We start from the raw sequence: 15,984 nt of genomic DNA, 5'->3' as shown, positions 1-15,984 counted from the left end.
CCTTGCAAAAGCCTTTTTGATAATCTGTTCTCCAATCTTTAGAGTTAAAATGCCAGGGAATAGCGAGGGGAGATTCCAGAAAATATTAAAAGCAGCAAATATTTATTACATTCAAAAATGAAAAAGCAGCTGTCATCTCGCTGGTGTCCGCAGCGAGGGACGATAATATCTCAGGATGTAGACAATATGAATGATTGTTCACTTAGTTGATAGATTTTTTTAAAAACGCGTTTTCCTTTTAATTGTTCTCAAACATTTCAAGAAATTCGTTGTTGATTTTTTTTAAGCGATGTGTTGAAAAGTCTCGTGCCTTTTTTCCTCTTCTAGGTCTCTAAAAATAACAAAAGAGATACAGAGATAAACACAATCACATCGAAGGGCTGATTCCTCCACTTTCTAATAGCGCGAATAATCAATAAGAAAGATGGTTAAGATAAGATTCCTCTCCTATCGGACGCCTTTCCTTCCCTTAATACGGCTGAGCAGAAACTGGGAAGTGCAGGACAGAGATGTGATCTTGCTCAGAAGTGATTTTTTTTTTTTTTTTTTTTGAAATAAGGCTTTGTTCAGTTGATATCTCCCCAGTTCCCAGGAACACAATACTGTAACTCGGAGCTAAGGTTGCCTCTTCCTCTTCCCTCATTTACTTGTATGTTGTATAAATAGACACCTATTTTCCAGTTTCAAAGTCTTTCAAGGTTTGGTTGTATCCCCCATCCCCACCCCCTCCTCTCTTTACCTTGTAGCAAAATATATATAGTCAGTGGCTTGGAGATGCTTGGAGAAAGGTTGGTGAAAAGTAAACGTCTCCTGGAGTAACAGTGACAAGGAAGCAGAGAAAGACGGGAAGAGGGTGGGAGAGCCAGGGCAAAGAGGCAGAGATGCGTGTGTGGCTTCTGGGCTCTCCTGGTACCAATTGATTCAGCCTGGAGATGGTGGAAGAGATAAAGGCTTAGGAAGGGGGATGGAATTTTTTTCCCCTAAATTGATATTTAATGGGAAATCCTATTGGACAGAAACCTGGACATGAGTCACTTAATTGGACTTGACATCTGTCACAGTGTGGGAGTTTTCACAGCCCAAATATTTTAGCAGATCAGATTCCCACTGAATCTGTGCCATAAAATATAACAGTTGAAAGCAGTTCATGATAGAAATCTTAGCCTCTAAACAGTCTCTAGCCATAGTCAGGCTATTTCTCTTTTCCAGATTATTGACGAAATATTTAAGTGCAAATAAACAATATATTGACTATGAAAAAATTCCCCTGGCATATTACAAAGCCATCACTTTCCCTTAATATTTAGAAAAATATTTGCGTCCAGAACAAGGAAATATATACTATATAAGATGCTGCAATAAACATAAAGTATTTAGACATGCAACAGCTAACATTTATTAGAGATCATTTACATTTTAAAAAATACTTCAGTAAGGTTTGATTAAGCATATTAATATTTTTGAGAAATGATCTGCTATAGACTAACTTATCAATAGATGGTAAGAAGCTTTCACTAGATTAAGCCATTGATGGAACTAGAAAGAGAATCCACATATTCAAGGACCATGAATGTGAGATCATTCTACTTTTCTGTACATGTTTGTTTTTCTCTCCACCCACTTATTCTTTCAAGCTGAAATATGACATGCTACATGTGTTGATTATTGCACTTCATTCTTGCCCATCTTAACGTGCTAATATTTTAACTGTGTGGCAGTGCTTGTGCTAAGGTGTAAACACAAATTACCAGTGTATTCCAGTACATAATGCCTTTGCCTTACATGATCCCATGGCCCTGAATTTATATACTTTATAATAAAAAATAAAATCTAGTTCAATTATTTTGCCATTTTATAAAGATACTCATAGTTAATATCAACTACATATTATTTGTGATTATTTGGGCTTGTTTTGCTCATACAAGCTTAAAGAAATAAAGAGCGTTATAGCCTTATTCCCACCTTCCCAGTTCCTAGGGGAACATTTGTGGAGAGAGGAGTCCTCACTTGCCTTCCTTAATTTTGCCCTAAAAGCAGATTTTATCACCAGGGGAGGCACATGGAGCAGCCCACCCCTGGAAGTGACCCTCCGGGTTTTTCATGGCTTCCACAAGTACTACTTGCCTTTGCCCACATTTTCGCTCCTTTGAGAGATTCCTGGACCAGAATGGGGCAGGGGTGGGGGAAAGGAGGGAGTGCCTCCACCAAATAAGGGCACCAACACTTCCCAGCCTTGCTTCTGCCTAACCCCAGCACAGAGATATATTTTAGATATCCCCAGAACGTTAAAGTGAAGACAGAAGCCGGCCCCATACAGGTGGCAATGGAAACAGGTGAGTGGATAAACACCCCAAGGTGGTGATGACGAAGGGAGAAGGGAGGTTTCCTCACTCTAATTAGGAACAGCCAATGCTAAGCATTCACACACAACCAGAAGTGTGCACACAGATGCACACCCACAGATACCTGTACCTCCTCCCTCTTTCCCCCACCCTTACTCATACAAGCTGGCTGGCTCTATTAGACCACCACACACCCAGACTGATGAATTGAAAAAACGTGTGAGTCTAATCACCATAGCTCTAGAGTGGGCAGCTGCTACAGTGGGAAAGGACCAGCATCTCTGGTTCCCCTGGTGTTGGGGGGTCATGATGGGTTGTGCATATCAGGGCAGGTCCAATTCTGCTATGGTGTGTGTTATACCAGACAAATTCTCTTTTATGTTCAGGCTTACTCATTCTACACCAGCAGCCAGCATACACAAAAATTAATACTTATAGGAGTAAGCCTATATAAACAGGTACATACTCAGATCCATACTTCATTATGCCTAGCCACACTGTCATAGACACAAACATGGATTCACATTCACACCCATGCATTCTTTCTTCCAGGAAAGCCTCCCCCTCCCCCATCCCTTTGCCTTTTCTAAGACCTCCCTGGCACAGATGGCCCCTCCTTCTGTGCTCCATAAACACTCCTTTCATGTCTCCCTTAGAGACTACATATTGTGTACCGTGATTCTTGGTTCTTGGTTACCACACTGGTCTCTCCCTAGGCTATGATGCTTCCAGGGGAGGTCTGTAGTTTATATCCCCAGCACTAGTGTCTGAGCTTGACACGTTATAGGTACTCAGTTCATTCATGCTGTGACTCCTTATGTACAGAGGTACCCTGGATATTTGTAACATGGAAACTCTTCCACCAAAGGACACCCATGGTTCAGTTCTATCAGTTTGCTTTCTTATAAAAATGAGAATAATAATACTTCACTTCTCATTTCACAGGCTTGCTATGAGACCCAATGTATTTGAAAATATTTCATAAAATACTAAGCACCATACAAATTATGATACTATAGACTATAAGAGTAATATTAAATAATATTATTAAATGAATGGGGAGGTGATAAGTAGTGGCTTAAAAAGTCAGACTTTGTGGCTCTGTCGTATGCTACCTGTGTGAATTTAGTTTTAAGTTACTTAAACTTTTTGGACCTTAGTTTTCTAATCTGTAAAATGGGAATAATCAAAGTATGCTATGTAATGTTGTTATGTCATATTTTTTTTTCTGAAGGTGAACAAGATAATCTATGTAAAGTGCTTAAACTAATGCCTAGAACTCATGTTCAGTAAGTATCAGCTATCATTATTATTGTTATTATTCAGTATAAATACATATTGAGGACCAGATATAGATTGACATAGAAAAATAAACATATCCAGATATACTCATCCACGTGTGTGTGTGTGTGTGTGTGTGTGTATGTGTCTATAGCTCTGGTGGCCAAACTACAATGAGCATTTTCCATGTGTCAGACCTAGGTACAGTGACTCTGCTCATATTAACTTATTTAACCTTCACCACAAACCTATGAGTAGATAGGTACTGTTGTCCCAATTTTGTGTATAAGAAAACTAGGACATGGAATAGATGGCAATCTACTCAAGGTCATATAGCTAATAAATTATGGAGCTAACATAGAGATTCAGGTGGTCTAAATTCAAAAACGACACTCTCAAACACAAAGTACTACGTTTCTGTGGTCATTGTATCATACACAGATATACTCACACAGAACTATTCACCAAAATGCATATGGCAAGGGAGAAACATACATACACACAAAACTTAGATAAATTGCCACCTTTGCATTCAGGGGTGGTTAGTGAGTGATATGGTTTGGCTGTGTGTCCATCCAAATCTTAACTGGAATTGTATTTCCCATAATTCCCAGGTGGGAGGTAATTGAATGCTATTCTCGTGATAAAGAGTAAGTTATCACGAGATCTGATGGTTTTATAGGGGGCTTCCCCTTTTGCTCAGCTCTCATTCTCTCTCCTGCTGCCTTGTGAAGAAGGACATGTTTGCTTCCCCTTCCATTGTGATTATAAGTTTCCTGAGGCCTCCTTAGCCCTGAGGAACTGTGAGTCAATTAAACATCTTTCGTTTATAAATTACCCAGTCTCAGGTATGTTCTTATATCAGCCTGAGAATGGACTAATACGGTATCAGTGTAGTTTAAATACTTACTGCTCATCTAGTACTTTGCCAGATACTGTTGGACTACAGAGGCTTTATATTATTTGTTAATTTCATTAGACAGCTGTTTCCAGTCTATTTTTTAAAATTTTGTACCCCATAGATAAAAATTTGGGGCATACATATTGATACCCAATTACAACTATATAATATACTAGTACAGTAGTACATGTATAAGCTTTGTACATGTACTACTTTGTACATGTACTAGTATATCATATACTTGTAAAGATACACAAAAAGATATATGTAAAGATATGATAAAAATAATATTTATTTTTAAATTTATAAATATTTATCAATATATTTATAAATTTAAATATTTATATTTATTAAATATATGATAAACAAAAATAATATTTGTAAAATAATTAATTTTATGTATTAACAGCACAAAAACCAATTAACAGCATAAGGTATTATTGATAATGTAGAACTTCTGAGAGCAATAAGCTTAATTTTGTGAGACTCATTATTTAACCCGTTGAGATAATGATTTGATCATCTGGTTTTAAGCTCAATTTATTTAGAATCTGGTTTTTGGCTGATATAGCAGAAAAAGATGTAATACAAAAATTCAGATGTTATCACAAAATATGATAAGCATGTGAAGTGATGGATATGTGAATTAGCTTGATTTAATCATTCCACAATGTAAACACATATCGACACATCATATTGTACATCATAAATGTATACAATTTTTGTCTGTCAATTTTAAAAACAAATAAGAAAAAGTGGAAACAACCCAAAAGTCCACCAACTGATGGATGGATAAACAGAATGTGATATAACCATACAATAGACTACTATTCGGCAAGAAAAAGAAACAAAGTACTAGTACGTGAGACAACATGGATGAACCTCAATAACATTATGCTGAGTGACAGAAGCCAGACACAAAGACCACATATTGCATGACTCCATTCATATGGAAAGGTGCAAAATAAGCAAATCTATAGAAACAGAGAGTAGATTAATGGCTATACACAGATAAGATGGGGTAAAGAAAGGGGCCAGGGAGTGACTGCTAATCAGCGCAGAGTTTCATCTTGGGATGATGGAAATATTCTAAAATTAGATTTTGGTGATGATTTCACGACTCTGTAAATATACTAAAAAAACATTGAGCTGTATACCTTAACTATGGTATGTTAAGTGTATCTCAATAAAGCTATTAGAAAATTCAGAAGACATATCACGTGATATGTATATCACTGTAGTGGGTAAAGGGCATGATGTCTTTTCTCACCCATCATAATGTTCACAGCTGACACTCCTTTAACAAAAGACAGGTTAACATGAAAACACAACATATTTATGTAATCAGAGTTTTACACAACACAGGAGTCTTCAGAATGAAGACCCAAAGATCCAAAGGAAAACTGTCCATTTTTATGCCTAGATTTGATGCAGAGTGGATAGCCGTGCAGAAATGTGACTGGACAAAAAGGGAGTGATCTTACAGCAACAGACTGAATGAGGGAACCCAGGAAAGCCTGCGTGTTAAGATTCTTCTTGGCCTCTCTGTGTGGCATTCCTTTTTCCAGGGATAGGGCAAGACCCCTTCTAGAATGAGGGTCTTATAGTCTACTTGCAGACAGAGTAAGTCAGAGAATTTCTTTATGGCCAGCTCTTATACAAAAAAAATGGGAGAATGTTAGAATACTATTTCTAGGTTGTATGGCTGGCTTTGGAGAGACGGGTTCTAGCTTCTATGATCCACCTTGGGGAAGGGAAATTCTAGTTTCTATGGCTTGCCTTTGGGGGAGAAAAGGGAGCAAGGAGAAAGGAGGGCATGAGAAGTTCAGAGAGAGACTTGCTTTTAAGGGATTTTCAATCACCTTTTGTTCAAAGTACTCAGGATGCCAAAGTGCCATACTCTGAGTTATTTTCTGAGCCCCAACAATTCCTATTTTCACTGTATTACTCTATTTATTATTCTATCTAGTAAATATTTTTCTTATTGTCATTGATTTTATCTTAAATGGTAAGGGTTTTTATAATTTTTTATTTGTTTGCTTTCTTTAAAGGAATAGAAGAGACTACCACCAGTTGTAGTAGTACTTTTGAAAACTTGCCATCTATGTGACCTGAACCGTGGTGGGAGTCAACACAATCAGAGGTTAAAGATAGACAATGGTATCCCTAGTTTGCTCTGTATTAATCTATGGTCCACTCCTTGTGCTGGTGAGCTGATATCTGTGGTGGATAACCATTCCCAACTTTTAAAAATTAAAACTTTAAAAAATCAATTTATTTTATATAAGCCAATATTATCTCATTAGTAATAATTACAGGGGACAAAATAGAAACTCTTTTGTGACAAAAATATTTTAGTATAGATATAAACACCATAAGTGATAGGACATAATTTGAGAGCTATTTATTTTCACTAAACATATATTAATAAAAGAATATTTCCAATCCCCCAATCCATTCAGACATATACACATTGTTGTGGTAGATCATTTATTTTCTTATGAAACAGTAAAGTATGTGCTATAAGAAAAAAATCAAAAGTCTAACAGAAGTTAATCACTGATTGTGTTAACTAAATTATCATTCTCATTTTTCTTTCTTATCTATGAAATTTTCCAAAGTTTTATTGAAATTTGGACAGTAAGTCTCTTTCTAATGTGAATTAGTTTTTCTTTTAACAATGTGTTTAAAATGCATAAAACTCTTGATTTAGAAAAATTTTTAACAACCTAGAAATCTATGCTTCCAAGTGTTTCAAGTGTTCAGATATAATAAATTTTAACATTTGCATTATTTGGGGTAGCAAAAATCACATAACAATGGAAAAATTTCTAAATTAGATCTCTTCAAAATGCCTACACCATTGTACAATGTTTTTTAAAGTTATCATTTAATTCATTTAAAAATATGCACATAAAGAGACACACTGCGTGTGCATTCTTTTTTTTTTTAATCTGCTGGTAGCATACCATTGACATTGTCATAAAAAATAACTTTGGAACACTTATCTTAAATTTGAGCAACTCTTTAAGTACTCTTTACGTACTTTACCACTTGCCAAACAGCATTTTTCATTGTGGAACACTAGAATTTTATGTTATTTTCCCGTTTCATTTATTGCAAAGATTCTATAATATTTTGAAAGACTCGTATTTCTAAAACTAACTACATGGGTACATCTTGTATACTTTGGCTTCAAATTATGCATATTTCTTGCATAGCAGTTACTTAGTGAATAAATTTTGTTTGTGATGGTCTCTCTGACTCCAGGCTGTTTATATATATTTGAGTTAAAGCAGCCTTTTCCTCGGTGGTTACACTTCCATAATTTTTCCATAAATTATTCTTTCTATTAAAGATCCTTTCAGTTGTGAATGTATCTGCTCCCATACGTTTTTCCATTTATACCCCCTTAAAAAGAGTTCTTTATGTATTTCAGAAGATTCTGAGATAGAATCTGTAAAGTACCACATGCTCAAACACGTTAGAAATAGCTGCTGTTTTTTAATCCACATAAACAACAAACTGACATAATTACAACACTGCATAAATTGTTCTAATACTTATTTCTTCAAAATTTCAGGAATGTTCAGAAATGTTTCCCAAGTGTCCATCAATGGAATCTGTCAATATGAGAAAGGATTTTAGTTTATCACTCTACTGGGTTCTGAGTATTATTTCAGTTATTTCCCCAACAGTTTGGCTTTTGCTATAAAATAAGAAACTTTAAAAGAGGTTTCTAAACGTTTATCTTTATATTTAGTAAAATGTCTAAAGGTACTGGCTTGAGTGTGCTATGATTTTAAACATCACTGAAAAATTTGAGAGATTTGCTTTCCTATTTTGGGTGCCTAATTTTTAAAATCAGTTTGCTGAAGTATAATTTATGTACAGTAAAACTCATCCTTCAAGAGATGTCCTGTTTTACAAATTTCACAAACGTATACACTCATGTAAACAACACACTCAAAATATAGAACATTTCCATTCCCCTGAAAAGTTTCCTGTACCTTTTAGTAGCCAATCCTTTTATCTATATCCAACCTCAGACAACCACAGATCTGATTTCTGTTCCTATAGTTTTGCCTTTTCCAGAATGTCATAAAAATAGAATTGCTTAGTATAGAAAGTATAGACTTTCAAGCCTGGTTTCTTTTACTTAGTATAAAGTTTTTTTTACTATTCATCCATGTTGTTGCATGTATCAGTACTTTATTATTTTTTATTACTGAGTAGTATTCCATTGTATAGATGTAGCACAGTTTGTTTATCCATTCACAAACTAATAGACATTTGGGCGGTTTCTAGTTTTTGGATATTAAGAATACAGCTAATAAATTTGGTATAACAGTCCTTATACAGGTATTATGAGGGCACGTGCATTCAATTCTCCTGGGTAAATAACCAAGAATAAAATTGTTGGGTTGTATGGTGAGTGTATGTTTCCTAAGCCCATAGGAAACCACTGATCTACTTTCTGTCACTAGACATTATTTCGTGTTTTTAGAATTTTATATATTGACCATACAATATGCTTTGGCTTTGTCTGCCTTTTTTTAGTCAGTTGTTATGTTGAAATTCATCCATGTTGTTATATATTAGTTAGCTGTTCCTTTTTATTGCTAAGTAGTATTCATTTATCCTTCCCAGAACTCTTCATTCGATTGTGTAGATCCAAATTTCTATCTGGTAACGTAATCCTTCTGCCTGAAGAACTTTAACAATTATTACAAAGCAAGTAAGCTGTTACTGAATTTTCTCACCTATTGTTTTTATGAAAGTGTCTTTGCTTTCATTTTCAAAAAATTTTCTTTGTGTGTAGAACTCTAAGTTGACAGTTATTTTTATTTTTTCGTTCAGTGCCTTAAAAACGTCACTTCATTTCTTTTTTGGCTTGTATGGTTTCTGATGAAAAGTCTACACTAAGTATTCTTTTCGTTTTGCTGTATATAATGTGTTCACCATCATTTTTCCCCAGCTGCCTTCAAAATTTTCTGTTTATTTTAGATTTTTAGCAGGTTGATTATGATGTATCTAAGTATATGTAAGGTTTTCTTTGTTTGTTTGGTGTATATCCTTTTGGGGTTGTTTGAGCTTGGATCTGTGATTTACTGTCATTCACTATTTTTGGACAATTCTTGGCCATTCATTATGTCTCCAAATATCTCTTCTTCCCCATTTTATTTCTCTTATCCTTCTGGGACTCCAGTTGTATGTACATTATTATATTTGATATGAACGCCCTATTCTGATTTTATTCTCCCACTCTTCTTCTTTCTTTTTGTATTTTTGTTTGGGTAATTTCTGTTGACAGATCTTCAAGTTAACTGATTCTTTCCAGCTGGGTTCATACGTCTACTAAGGAGTATGTTGAAAGCATTTTTTATCTCCACTGTTAGTTTTGTTTTTGTTTGTTTATTTGTTTGTTTGCTTGTTTTTTGAGATGGAGTTTCATTCTTGTTGCCCAGGAGGGAGTGCAATGGCGCAATTGGCTCACTGCAACCTCTACCTCCTGGGTTCAAGCACCTGTGCCTCAGCCTCCCAGGTAGCTGGTATTACAGTCACCTGCCACCACACCAAGCTAATTTTGTATTTTTAGTTGAGAAGGGGTTTCACCATGTTGGCCAGGCTGGTCTTGAACTCCTGACCTCAGATGATCCTCCTGCCTCGGCCTCCCAAAGTGCTGAGATTACAGGCATGAGCCACCGTGCCTAGCCAATATTAGGTTTTTAATTTCTAGCAATACCCAGATGTTGAAACTAGCATACAGGAACTTTACAATAACTATGATTAATATGTGAAAGGATATAGTAAAAAAGGTAGCATGTATAAAAGATGGGGAATTTCAGATGAAAGATGTCTTCTTCTGAAAAAGATGGGAGAAATTCCCTATCTTTTATACATGCTTCTTCTCTGAAAAAGATGGGAGAAATTCCTTACCTTTTATACATGTTTCTTCTTCTCAAAAAGATGGGAGAAATTCCCCATCTTTTATAAATGCTACCTTTTCTACTATATCCTTTCACATATTAATCATAGTTATTGTAAAGTTCCTGTATGCTAGTTTCAACATCTGGGTATTGGATATTGACATCATTGTTTCTTGATAGTAGGTACTGTATATGTGTGTGTGTGTGTGCGCGCGCGCACGCGTGTGTGTGATGTAATTTTTGAGCAAATGCCAGACCTTGCATGAATAGTAGAGAATGGGGTAAATATTGTTGACAGTGGAAAATGAGAATGACTCTTCTTGTGTAAGGCCATTAATGTGGAGAATTGACTCAATCTGTCAGGAGTTGAGCTGGGTTTAGGTTTTGTTGTTGCTATGGTTACCATGATCGCACCACAGGCTCCTAATTCTTCCACTGGTGGGCTGCCTTTGCCTTGTGCTTAGAGTGGACACTGATATGCCAGAGTCTTCTCTCAGGTTTATTGCTCTACCATCAGCTTTCAGCTTTCCTGAATGCCTGTACCACAGGGAAGATCTTTCACCACGGATTTTCCCCATCCCCAGTCTTAGATTACTTTTGCTTGTTACTTTTTGCCAGGTTTGTGTTCAGGGTAAATGGATTTATCTGTTGTTCTACTCCAGTCTATGTCTTAGGGAGGGCCTCTGAAATTGGGCTTCTCTCTGCACTCCTGCTGCTCCGTCTTGTGGCAGCAAAATTCTGCTTTGTATTAATAATAGTCGATCTTGAACAAGAGTTTTCTTCACCTTTCCTAGTGGTAGAAAACCTCTGCCTTATATCAGTTTGAGATGTTAGGTCCAAGATGATTTTGTGCGTCTCCCCAGAGATAGCCTTTTCTTATACCCCTAACCCGTCTCCATAATGCATCTTTTCCTGGGCTTTAGGCAACAGTCTTTGCTGCCACTCTTCCAGAAGTTTAAAGCTTTTGCTTCACATGGGAAAAGAGTCTGGGGAGGGAAGTGTATGGTGTTTTGTGTCTGGCCACAAAGACCTACCAGTTACTTTCTGTATACCTGCTACACCCATAGTCTTTTCTTCCTGATTTAATTGATACACAATAACTGTACATATTCATGGGGTAATGTGATACTTTGATACATGCATATAATGTGTAATGATCAAGTCAGGGTGTTTAGAATATCCATCACTTCAAATATTTATCATTTCTTTGTGTTGGTAACATTTCAAATCTTCTCTGCCAGATGTTTTGAAATAGGCAATAAGTTATTAGTAACTATAGTCGCCCTACTGTGCTATCAAATGCTAGCACTTATTCCTTCTCTCTAACTGTATGTTTTTATCCATCAACCAACCTCTTTTCATGCCTCTACCTTTTCCCAGCCTCTGGTAACCATTATTCTAATCTCTACCTCCATGAGATCAACTCTTAGTTCCCACATATGCAGTGAGAACATGCAATAACTGTCTTTCTGTGCCTGGTTTGTTTCTCTTAACATAATGTCCTCCAGTTCCATCCATGTTACCGCAAATTACAAGCTTTTATTCGTTTTGTGGTTGGATAGTATTCCATTGTATATATATACCGCATTTTCTTTATTTATTCATGGACACTTAGGATGATTCCATATCTTGGCTATTCTGAATAGTGCTGAAATAAACATGGAGGTGCAGGTATTCCTTTGATATACTGATTTCTTTTCTTTTGAATACATTCCCAGTAGTGGCATTACTGGATCATATGGTAGTTCAATTTTTAATATTTTGAGAAACCTCCATGCTGTTTTCCATAATGGCTGTACTAATTGACATTTTTACCAACAGCATATAAGATTCCCTTTTTTCCACATCATCACCAGTACTTGTTATTTTTTGTCTTTTTTTACAATAACCGCTCTAACTGGGGTGAGATGATATCTAATTGTGGTTTTGATTTGCATTTCCCTAATGATTAGCAACGTTGAACATTTTTTCACATGCCTGTAGGCCATTTGTATTTCTTCTTATGAGAAATGTCTATTCACACCTGTTGCCTGCTTTTTAATGAGAGTACTGGCTTTTGTTTTGTTTTGTTTTGTTTTGTTTTGTTGCTGTTGAGTTGTTTGAGTTCCTTGTATATTCTGGATATCAGTTCCTTGTCAGATGAATAGTTTGCAAATATTTTCTCCCATTGTACAGATTGTCTCTTTATCAATTGTTTCCTTTGCAGTGCAGAACGTTTTTAGCTTAATATAGTCTTATTTGTCTATTTTTGTTTTTGTTACCTGTGCTTTTAAAGTCTTACTTACAGCAGGGCATAGTGGCTCATGCCTGTTATCTTAGTGGCTCAGGAGCCTGAAGTGGGAAGATCACTTGAGGACAGGAGTTTGAGACCAGCCTGTGCAACATAGTGAGACCCTGTCTCTAAAAAAATAAAAAAAATTAGCTGAGCATGGTGGTGTACACCTGTAGTCTCATCTACTCAGGAGTCTGAGGTGGAAGGATCACCTGAGCCCAGGAACTTAAGGCTGCAGTGAGCCATGATCATGCCACTGCACTCCAGCCTGGACAACAGAGGAGACCTCAGGTTTAAAAAATTAAAAAAATTTAAAAATAAAGGCTCATCCATAAAATCTTCACCTAGTTCAATGTCCTATAGAATTTCCCCTGTTTTTTCTTTCGGATCTTATCTTTAAGTCTTTAATCCATTTTAAGTTGACTTTTGTATATGGTGAGAGATAGGGTCTAGTTCCATCCTTCTGCATATGGATATCCAGTTTCCCCAGCATCATTTATTGAAGAAGGTGTTCTTTCCCCAGTGTATGTTCTTGGCACATTAATCGAAAATCAATTGGCTGTAAATATGTGGATTTATTTCTGGGTTCTCTGTTCTGTTCCATTGGCCTATGTATTGATTTTTATACTAATACTTTGCTGTTTGGGTTACTATAGCTTTGTAGTATATTTTGAAGTAAGGTAATATGATGCTTCCAGCTTTGTTCTTTTTGCTTAGGATTGCTTTGGCTATTAGAGGTCTTTTGTTTTTAGAATTTTAGAATTTTAGAATTCTTTTCTATGTATGTGAAGAATGTCACTGGTATTTTGATAGGGAATGCATTAAATCTATAGATTGTTTTAGGTAGTATGTCCATTTTAACAATAGTAATTCTTCTGATCTAGGAGCATGGGATGTCTTTCCATTTGTTTGTTCAATCTCTTTCATCAGTGGTTTTTGTTGTAGAGGTCTTTCATATCCTTCATTAAATTCATTCCTAGGTATTTTATTTTTTGCAGCTATTGTAAGTGGGTTTGCTTTTTTGATTTCTTTTTTGGCTAGCTTGTTATTGGTGTATAGAAACACTACTGATTTTTGTATGTTGATTTTGTATCCTACAACTTTACTGAATCTGTTTATCAGTTCTAAGAGTTTTTTGGTGGAGTCTTCAGGTTTTTCATGATATAAGATTATGTCATTTGCAAAGGAAGATAATTTGACTTCCTCTTTTCTAACTTAGATGCCTTTTATTTTTCTGTTTTTTGATTGGTTTGACTAGGACTTCCAGTACTATGCTGAATAAGAATGGTGAAAGGTGGACATCCTTCTTTTGTTCCAGTTCTTAGAGAATAGGCTTTTAGCTTTTCCTCATTTAATATGATGTTAGCTGTGGGTTTGTCATATATGGCCTTATTGTGATGAAGTATGTTCCTTCAGTGCCTAATTGTTGAGAATTTTTAACCATGAAGACATGCTGAATTTTATAAAATGATTTTTTGCATCTATTGAGATGATCATATGGTTTTTGTCTTTTATTCTGTTGATCACGAGGTCAGGAGATGGAGACCATCCTGGCTAACACAGTGAAACCCTGTCTCTACTAAAAATACAAAAAATTAGCCGAGCCTGGTGGCAGGCACCTGTAGTTCCAGCTACTCGGGAGGCTGAGGCAGGAGAATGGCGTGAACCCAGGCGGCGGAGCTTGCAGTGAGCCAAGATCGTGCCACTGTGCTCCAGTCCAAGCGACAGAGACTCCATCTCAAAAAAATAAAATAAAATAAAAAATAAAAACTACAATAAAACCCTTTGTTGGAATGCTTTACACTTTACACAAAACAGAAACGAAAATAACCTGTTATACAATTAATCATAAATACAGTCCTCCTCAAGTTTTTTGCCCATACACATGAGTATTTGTCTCAAACACGTCTTCTTTATAGCAGCTAGACCCTGCCACCACTATGCTTGGCTGAGTTCACAAATCTGTTGTAACCTGTAGCTTCCCTGTCACTTCTCTGCCGCTCCTGTCCTGCTAAGATTTGTTTCCTGGCAGTAATTAAAATCTTCCGCCTCTGCCATAGCTGCTGCTGCTACTGGAACCACCATAGCCAACTTGGTTTCACGGTTTGGCAAAGTATTGGCCTCCACCACCATAGGGGCCAGAGCTTCCGCCTCCAAAGTCTCCTCCCTTCATGGATCCAAAATCTGAAGAATGATTGTTGTAATTGCCAAAATCATTATAGCTTCCACCACCTTCAAAATTGCTTCCATCATTACCAAATCCATTACAGCCATCCCCACTGCTGCCACCACAACCACTGAAGTTTCCTCCGTGACCAAAGTCGTCATTCCAAAAACCACCTCCATGACCACCACCAAAGTTTCCAGAATCACTTCAACCTCTTTGGCTGAATGAAACACTAGCCATCTCTTGCTTTGACAGAGCTTTCCGAACTTCACAGTTGTGGCCAGTATTTCTGAATGACAGTGTTATCCACGGAGTCATGGTCGTCAAAGGTTACAAAGGCAAAGCCCCTTTTCTTGCCACTGCCTCAGTCAGTCATTATTTCAATCACTTCCATTTTTCCACACTGTTCAAAATAATCTCTTAGGCGATGTTCTTCAGTGTGTTCTTTAATGCCACGAACCAATACCTTTTTCACAGTTAAGTGGGCACCTGGTCTTTGAGAATCTTCTCTTGAGACAGCTCTCTTTGGTTCCACAACTCTTCCATCCACCTTGTGTGGCCTCACATTTATGGCTGCATCCACCTCCTCCACAGTGGCATATGTGACAAACCCAAAGCCCCTGGAGCGCTTGGTGTTTGGATCTTTCATTAACACTTGGCCCTTGAATTTCCCATTGCTCAAAATGGCTCCTCAGGCTCTGGTTGGTTGTTTCAAAGCTCAACCCTCCAATGAAGAGTTTCCTCAGCTGTTAGGACTCGTTAGGAGACTCTGACTTAGACATGACAGCAGGGGAATGAGAGACTTTAACAATGCTTCCTCGGCGGCATCCATGGGCAGAAAGGACATGTTTCCATTTTCATTTGCCTCACAAAATTTTTATATTTCCTTCTGAATATCTTCATTGACCTAATTGTTAGGAGCATGTTGTTTAATTTCCATGTATTTGTGCAGTTTCCAGAGTTCCTCTTGTTACTGATTTTCAGTTTTTTTCCATTGTGGGCTGAGAAGATACTTGTTAGGATTCTGATTTTTAAAACTTTGTTAAGACTTGTCTTGTGGGCCGGGCGTGGTGGCTCAAGCCTGTAATCCC

General features: G+C 36.7%; 1 pseudogene; it reads right to left on the bottom strand.

Annotated features, from left to right (window-relative positions):
- Positions 1-14,761: 14,761 nt before the first annotated feature.
- On the bottom strand, positions 14,762-15,675 carry LOC710006 (heterogeneous nuclear ribonucleoprotein A1-like 2; annotated as a pseudogene).
- Positions 15,676-15,984: the final 309 nt, after the last annotated feature.

Source organism: Macaca mulatta, chromosome 1 (genome assembly GCF_049350105.2).
Source record: "Macaca mulatta isolate MMU2019108-1 chromosome 1, T2T-MMU8v2.0, whole genome shotgun sequence".
NCBI lineage: Eukaryota > Metazoa > Chordata > Mammalia > Primates > Cercopithecidae > Macaca > Macaca mulatta.
Note: the sequence above shows the minus strand (reverse complement) of the source record. Positions and strands in the feature narration are given on the sequence as shown.